Here is an 8556-nt window from a genome sequence, read left to right on the forward strand (position 1 = left end):
TTTCAAGACCGGAGAATACTCTTACAGAACCCTCAAAGGTGATCTAGTCACCGATGCCCAGAGCATACTTAAATTATGGAGGGAACACTTCTCCAGCCTGCTGAATGGCAGTGAACGCACAAAGCCAGGAGAAGGCGAACCCGATTCCCCAATCGATGACGATGGATCAGATGTTCCATTGAACGACCATGAAGAAGTTCGAATAGCAATTACCCGTCTGAAGAACAACAAAGCAGCGGGGACCGATTCTTCAGCATGCCCAATGATTGGAATTTAAGTGTGTTCTGCCCAATCCACAAAAAGGAGACCCCAAAATCTGTGCCAACTACCGTGGAATAAGCCTCCTTAACATCGCGTAAAAGGTTCTATCGAGCATATTGTGTGAAAGATTAAAGCCCACCGTCAACAAACTGATTGGACCTTATCAGTGTGGCTTTAGAGCTGGAAAATCAACAACCGCCCAGATATTCACCATGCGCCAAATCTTGGAAAAGACCCGTGAAAGGAGAATCGACACACACCACCTCTTCTTCGATTTCAAAGCTGCTTTCGACAGCACGAAAAGAAGCTGCCTCTATGCCACGATGTCTGAATTTGGTATCCCCGCAAAACTAATACGGCTGTGTAAACTAACGTTGAGCAACACCAAAAGCTTCGTCAGGATCGGGAAGGACCTCTCCGAGCCGTTCGATACCAAACGAGGTTTCAGGCAATGCGACTCCCTATCGTGCGACTCTTCAACCTGCTGCTGGAGAAAATAATTCGAGCTGCAGAGCTTAATCGAACAGGTACAATCTTTTATAAGAGTGTACAGCTGCTGGCGTATGCCGACGATATTGATATCATCGGCCTCAACACCCGCGCCGTTAGTTCTGCTTTCTCTAGGCTGGACAAGGAAGCACAGAAAATGGGTCTGGCAGTGAACGAGGGCAAAACGAAATATCTCCTGTCATCAAACAAACAGTCGTCGCACTTGCGATTTTGCGCTCACGTCACTGTTGACAGTCATAACTTTGAAGTTGTAGATAGTTTCGTATATTTGGGACCCAGTGTAAACACCACCAACAATGTCAGCGAGGAAGTCCAACGCAGGATAACTCTTGCCAACAGATGCTACTTCGGACTGAGTAGGCAATTGAGAAGTAAAGTCCTCTCTCGACGATCGAAAATCAACTCTATAAGTCACTCATAATTCCCGTCCTGCTGTATGGTGCAGAGGCTTGCAGGATGACAACAACTGATGAGTTGACGTTGCAAGTTTTCGAGAGAAAAGTTCTGCGAAAGATTTACGGTTTTTTGCGCGTTGGCGACGCGAATATCGCATTCGATGAAACGATGAGCTGTACGAGATATACGACGACATTGATATAGTTCAGCGAATTAAAAGACAGCGGCTACGCTGGCTAGGTCATGTTGTCCGGATGGACGAAAACACTCCAGCTCTGAAAGTATTCGACGCCGGGGGATGCAGAGGAAGAGGAAGACCTCCACTCCGTTGGAAGAACCAAGTGGAGAAGGACCTGGCTTCGCTTGGAATATCCAATTGGCGCCACGTAGCGAAAAGAAGAAACGACTGGCGCGCTGTTGTTAACTCGGCTATAATCGCCGTAGGGACGATAACCATTAACTTACGTAAGAATAAATTGGGTTTTTGTGTTTCAGATGACACAAACATGAGAAATCATGTCCGCCCGTGAAAAAACGCATTTCCTTCACCCAGCCATTTCTCCGACAGATGTCATTAAAAAATTCCGAAAAATTTTGTTTATACACTCCACGATATACCTCATGATATGTGAGAAAAGTTCTATTGTAGAAAAAAAATTTCTATGAAAAAAATGTCAAAAAAACAGGCCAGATTATCCTACTGACCCCTTAGGAGATAACATTTATTGAATGAATAAAGACGCATTTGGGCGTTAAATTACGTTTATTACGTTTTTTAAATCTAATATCTTTAAATATCGGAATTTTTTTCCAAAAACTCAATAATTACGACATTTCGTGTGTTATAGTTATGTGTTCCTCTATAGAAATAAAGATAAATTAATTCGTGATAATAAAATAACTTGATTTCTTAACTTACATTCAAGTCTGTAAGCAACTATCTTCTTGCTTTGTTTCTGATAGCAAAGCCGATAAAATTGGTTTCCGTGACACCTAAAACCGATACAAATTCTGGGGTCGAATCGTTACATCCATGCCCGGATCGGCAAACATACGAAAGAAAATTACGTAGGCACCTTGTCGCAGGGTCTTAAACTGCAACACAGTACGACATTTTCCAACCGTCATGGGTGGTGCTGCATAGCATCTCTCCTGGGGGTTGGCAGAAGCTGCATGTGTGCGGCTACCAAGAGCTACCACCTCCTAATCCTGGGTGTAATGCGACTCCCGTGCACAGCTCAGCTGTGCAGGAGAATGCCGCTGTGGTTGCAGGAGGGCGACACGAGTCCCCCAACGACACCGTCTCGGCTAGGCAGGTTGAAACCACCGCCGCTGGTGAAGGTAGGCGCAATGAGCTCCCCGACGAGCAGGATGGCACGCTACCATCCACCCAAGAGCTTCTGGAAGGGCTGGACATGCAGGTTGATGAAGATGACGGGGACGAGGATCTGTCTCTCATCGAGCCAATATTGTAAACAGCGCCGGCATAGAAGTTGCCCAGGTGAACCTGCATCACGCGTCGACAGTCTCGGCTCGAGAAGCGATTCATCTCGGATAACCTGGGCATCCTCTTAATCGAGGAACCATGAGTGTATAAAAGGGAGGTAAGAGGCCTCAATTCGAGAAAAAGCAAGGTAATCGTTTTTGTGTAGTCGTTAGAATCGATAAAGACGTTTTCTGTATTTCAGAGTTTCTAACGCAGGATCTGGTGGCGGCACAAGTGAAGGACAGGGAAGGTTCGGACTTCGTCCTTGCATTCGCCTACTTTCCAGGAGAGACGGCTACAACAAACCTGTCCCTGGTGGTCTAACAAACTCTCGGTTCTTAGGCATAGGGTACGAAGGCTGTTCAATAAAGCAAAACGCACGGGCAACTGGGAGGAATACAAGCAACACCTAACAATCTACAACAAGGAGATTAGGCTTGCTAAGACAAATAGTTTTAGGAAATTCTGTGACAGCGTCTCCTCGACCCCAGAGGCAGCTCGACTGCACAAGGCATTATCGAGAGGTAAGACGGACACGGTATTATTCATCAGAAGACAGGACGGGACCTATGCGACTAGCGCGGAGGAGAGGGCAGAAACACTCCCATAAGCGCACTTTCCGGAGACGGTTCAGGCTGACCTAACTCCAGCATCGGTCACACGCAGGCCGGATCGTCTGGACTGGCTGAATGCGAAGAATCTGTTCACTGCAGACTCAGTCAGGTGGCCTCATTTTCGAACTATAAGTCAACGGGAGCGGATGGCATCTTTCCAGCACTTTTGCAGCAAGGTATGGTTATTCTCCTGCCACACCTGCTAGGGCTGATGAGAGATAGCCTGGTGATGTCCTATATCCCAGAGCCATGGAGAATCGCAAAAGTAATCTTCATTCCAAAGGTAGGAAGGAGAGACTACTCGTCTCACATTCTTCATGCTAAAGGAGATGGAGAAAGTAATAGATAATCCCATCTGATTCGAAGCGCTGAAGATCGCACCTCTACATGCCAGACAGCACGCGTACAGAGCGGGCAGTTCCACTAACACTGCTCTGTACCAACTCACATCTGAGTTGCAAGATTCGCTGGATAATGGCGAGGTTGCGATTTGCGCCTTCCTAGACATTGAGGGTGTTTTTGATAACGCGTCTCACACTAGCGTGATCAAGGCACTTGAGAGAAGGAACGCAACGGCTCCAGTATGCAGATGGATAGAAGCCCTACTGCGCACTAGGGTAGCAGAAACAACGGTGGGGAAAAGCAAGATCCGTCTTGGCACCATAAGGGGCTGTCCACAGGGTGGAGTACTATCCCCTCTGCTATGGAGCCTGGTAGTAGATGAACTCAAGTGTACGCGGACGACATTGTCATAATGGCGAGAGGTAGATTTGAGAACACTCTCTGTGACATTGTTCAAAGGGGCTTAAACCAACCGAAGGTATGGTGCAACACGGTAGGGATAAATTTTAACCTGGCAAAACTACCGTGATCCCTTTCTCTTCCGGGGTTTGAGGTCCCTAACAATTAATTCCTTGGCCTCACTTTAGACTCATCCTTACGGTGGAGTAAGCATTTAGACTTAACGCTGTCCAAAGCAACTAAAGCACTTATGATATGCAGACGCCTGGCCTAGCCGGCAGATCCTGGGGATGCAAGCCAAATATCATTAGATGGCTGTATACCATGATTGTAAGGCCTATTGCCACCTATGGAGCGGTTGCTTGGGCCGCCAAGACAGCGCAGTCTTCGGTGGTCCGGAGATTATCAAAGCTGCAAAGGCTTGCCTGTGTATGTGCTTCGAGAGCAATGCGCACATGCCCCACGGTGGCACTGGAAGTCATACTGGAGCTCACACCGCTGCAGCAGGTGATCAAACATCTAACATATCATGCTGCTAATGTCAGCAGAGGGCTGCGGAAGAGGGAAGCTAATGTCCTCTCGACAGATGGAAGCACTAGCGGAAAGCACACCGCTAGCCCTCCTCCCAAAGAACGGCACCACGAAGAGGAAAAATTTTAAAAAGAACTTCAGAGTTACTCTGCGCAGCAAGACGGAGTCGAGTGATTCCATGCTGAAAACGCTGTTGGAAGACAGTACCATCCATGAAGTTTTTGCTATATGTCCGTGCGTAGAAGTCAACCTCCGCCACAACTATCGCAATCAGCGTATCGCCATTCCCAGCGATAGTCAATCGCTTTAATAGAGGAATGCATAGAAAGGCTAAACCGCCTATCTTTGTGCAACCGGGTGCACCTAATCTGGGTGCCAGGACATAAAGGGATAGAAGGAAATGAGAGGGCCGACGAACTAGCCCGCTCTGCGGCAGCGTCCAAGATGATGGGACCAGAACCATGCATAGCGGTGGGATCCCACACCCTTAAGGAATTGCTCCGCACAGAAGAGAAAACGGAGAGAGAACAGCACTGGCAGCAGGCAGCAGGTATGCGACATGCCGAGCTGCTCTAGGGGGGTACAACCTCTCAAGTTCAAAGAACTAATTAAACTCCCCCATGACAAATTTCGCCTCCTCGTCGCGATCTACACAGGGCACGGCAAACTCAGAAAACACTTGTCCAACATGGGCATAGTCTCCTGCGCTAACTGCCGATTCTGCGACCTGGAACAGGAAACACCAGCACACCTAATTCTGGATTGTACAGCGATTTGCAGAAGAAGGCTTAAGGCCCTGGGTTTAATATACATTGAGAAGGATCACGTCAACTCAGTAGCGCCCAGCAGACTCCTGGAACTATTCAGGCTGCTAGAACTTGGGGAAGACATGTGATATAGGAGAGGGCACAATAGACCCTAGGTCGCGGTGCATTACCTCATTAATAATCTATCCATTTATCTACGATAGTAAACGGATCGTAATGTATTTTCAATTCACAATAGTTTTTAAATTCCACATTGCTTTGGATCGTATTTTTAGGTCAAAATAGATGTGGAACTGTCAAAACTGTAGCGAAATTTTCATTAAACTAACAAATCTAATTAAATATGAAAATGGATCCAAGTTTGTTTTTTTATTTGAGCTCTAGAGAAAGTGATGGGGATAAAAAATAGTGCGATATAAAAAAAAAAAAACAAATTATGAATCCTAATTAACAAAATTTTCTTTGTAGATTTATCGTAGAACAAAGCATTAGAATCTTAAAAAGACGGTGGAGAATTTTAGTATATAGCAAGAGAGGAAGGTATTACCCCATAAAAGTGGAAGAACCGTGAACGTATCACTCGTCATGTAAAAGCCTGTATTTCGTATTATGACTACGTGATCGTAACGCTTCTACAGTAATCTGGCATGTTGACATACGTGAACGAGTATATAAACGTATTCGTTCGTTCGAATTGTCATTCGAACGCAAACTACCAATCGTAATAGACAAATTTATGGAAATGTGAGCAAATTTTTTTTTTAATTTTATGTTTTTTATAATTTTTAGTAATAAAGAACATAAACAAGAAACCAATGAATGGAATATCTCATTAAAAATTTAAAAAAGATTTATTTATATGAACAAAATTTTCGTATTTTAGTTGACATTAAAAATAAAATTATTTATAAGGTTGAGGACATATACATTTTTGAATTAACTTCATTAAAGAATACCTTATTTGGTCTCTTATCGTTTGGTCGATTGCGGTGAAGCGGTTCGCTACCCCGTTGTCCATTTTTGTGTGTGATAAGAATCGCAATGTTGAGGGTCGTAACTTATTGCAAATTTTATGCAGATGTTATGCAATGCTGCACAAATGTTAGCAAATCTTCCACTTTTGTGAGATGATACCTTCCTCTCTTGCCATATCCTAAAATTCTCCACCGTCTTTTTAAGGTTGCAACGCTTTGTTCAACGATACATCTACAAAGACAATTTTGCTAATGAGGATTCATAATTTGTTTTTTTTTAATATCGCACTATTTTTTATCCCCATCACTTTCACAACAGCTCAAATAAAAAAAACAAAGTTGGATCCATTTTGAGACTTAATTAGCTTTTGTTAGTTTATTGAAAATTTCGCTACAGTTTTGACAATTCCATATCTATTTTGACCTAAAACTACGATCCAAAGCAATGTGAAATTTAAAAACTACATTACGATCCATTTGCTATTGTATGTCATAATGCCAATCTCCGATACGATTGACGTATCACGTAATTTTCTTTCGTATGTTTGCCGATCCGTGCACGGATGTAATGGAAGGCATACACGCAACAATTAGTTGGTTGTGAGACTAGAAATTGCTCGAAATTGCTCTTGTTGCTACATACGACACAATTTTGAGGCCAACTTCATTTTGAATATTCACTTCGTTGCTTAAACATGAGTTCGGAAGTTGTTGCTTTACTTATTATAAATGACGCGCTCTCTTCGACAGCCGAAATAAAATGGCGAAAACGTTTGAAATCGCACGACCAACCCAAACACGATCCAACTTGACAAAATATCAAAAAAATTTTGATTTTCATCCAATCAGTTGGTACAACTCATACCCCATTCCCAAATTCCCCATATAAGTACGTAACAATCAGTTGTACAATTCAATGAAATTGGTAGAATAATTGATACGTGTATGCCTTCCATAACGATTCGACCCGTGAATACTACCGAAAAATGATTTTAAAATCGGTACAAGTTAGTTATAGTGTCCTTGTTGTTTTTATCCTTTTTTAGCAATTAAATAAAATTAACTTATTTTAAATTAATATAAATATAAAATAAAATTAAAAACTCCATGAACTGTTCAACTTTTGAAAACGAAGTTACTGTCTCTACTTATAAGGCCACCACTGTATATTGTAGAAATTTATAGCGGGATTCTGTAACCAGTGTCTAGTCTCTATTTGAGGCATTTTGAGGTAAAGTCTCAATTTGCGACTAGTTACCTCAAATGTGAGACCTGATAGTTAGCAGGTCACAAAACTAAAAAAACTTTTGTCTGCCATTTTGAATATACTGAATAGAGATCATCATAGATATTAATCGATAGGCGTTTTTTTATATTTTCTAAGGAACTCAAACACGAAAAGGTTAAATATGCATCAATTGTACATAAACTTAGTAAATATTATGAAGCAAAGTCAACAGATATTTTTATTTTTATTGATAATTATTTTTTTTTTTACTATGTTATAGAAAATTTCATATTTGTTATCGACATATTTATAGCAGGATTCCTTAACCAGTCTCTAATGTCTATTTGAGACATTTTTAGGTAAAATCCCAATTTGTGACTAGTTACTATTCACTAACCAGTCTTTAGCGTTAGTCTCAAAATATTGCCTCAAATTTGAGACCTGGTAGTTAGCAGTTTTCTCCAACTTAAAATCTCAAATTTAGAGTCTTGAGACAGTATCACAGTACAGAATCGCACTGTAAATTTGAAATTTTAAGTTAGAGACAATTTTTGAGACTTGAGACGATTTTGCTATTCTGTAGGTGACAGTCACAAAATCTATTACATTTCATTATTCAGAGATGTTTTTACACTTGAATGAAAATAAATATGTCGATAACAAATATTAAATTTTCTATAACATAGTAAAAAACATAATTATCAATAAAAATAAGAATAAATATTGACTTTGCTTCATAAAATTTACGAAATTTATGTAAAATTGATTTATTTTTAACCCTTTCGTGTTTGAGTTGCTTACAAAATATAAAAAAACGACAATCGATTAATATCTATGATGATCTCTATTCAGTATATTCAAAATGGCAGACAAGAGTTCTTTTTGGCTTTGTGACCTGCTAATTACCAGGTCTCAAGTTTGAGTCGATATTTTGAGACTAATGCTAGAGACTGTTTAGTGAATAGTAACTAGTCAAAAATTGAGACTTTACCTCAAAATGTCTCAAATAGAGACTAGAGACTGGTTATAGAATCCCGCTATTAGAAAC

Source organism: Bactrocera tryoni, chromosome 3, assembly GCF_016617805.1.
Source record: "Bactrocera tryoni isolate S06 chromosome 3, CSIRO_BtryS06_freeze2, whole genome shotgun sequence".
NCBI lineage: Eukaryota > Metazoa > Arthropoda > Insecta > Diptera > Tephritidae > Bactrocera > Bactrocera tryoni.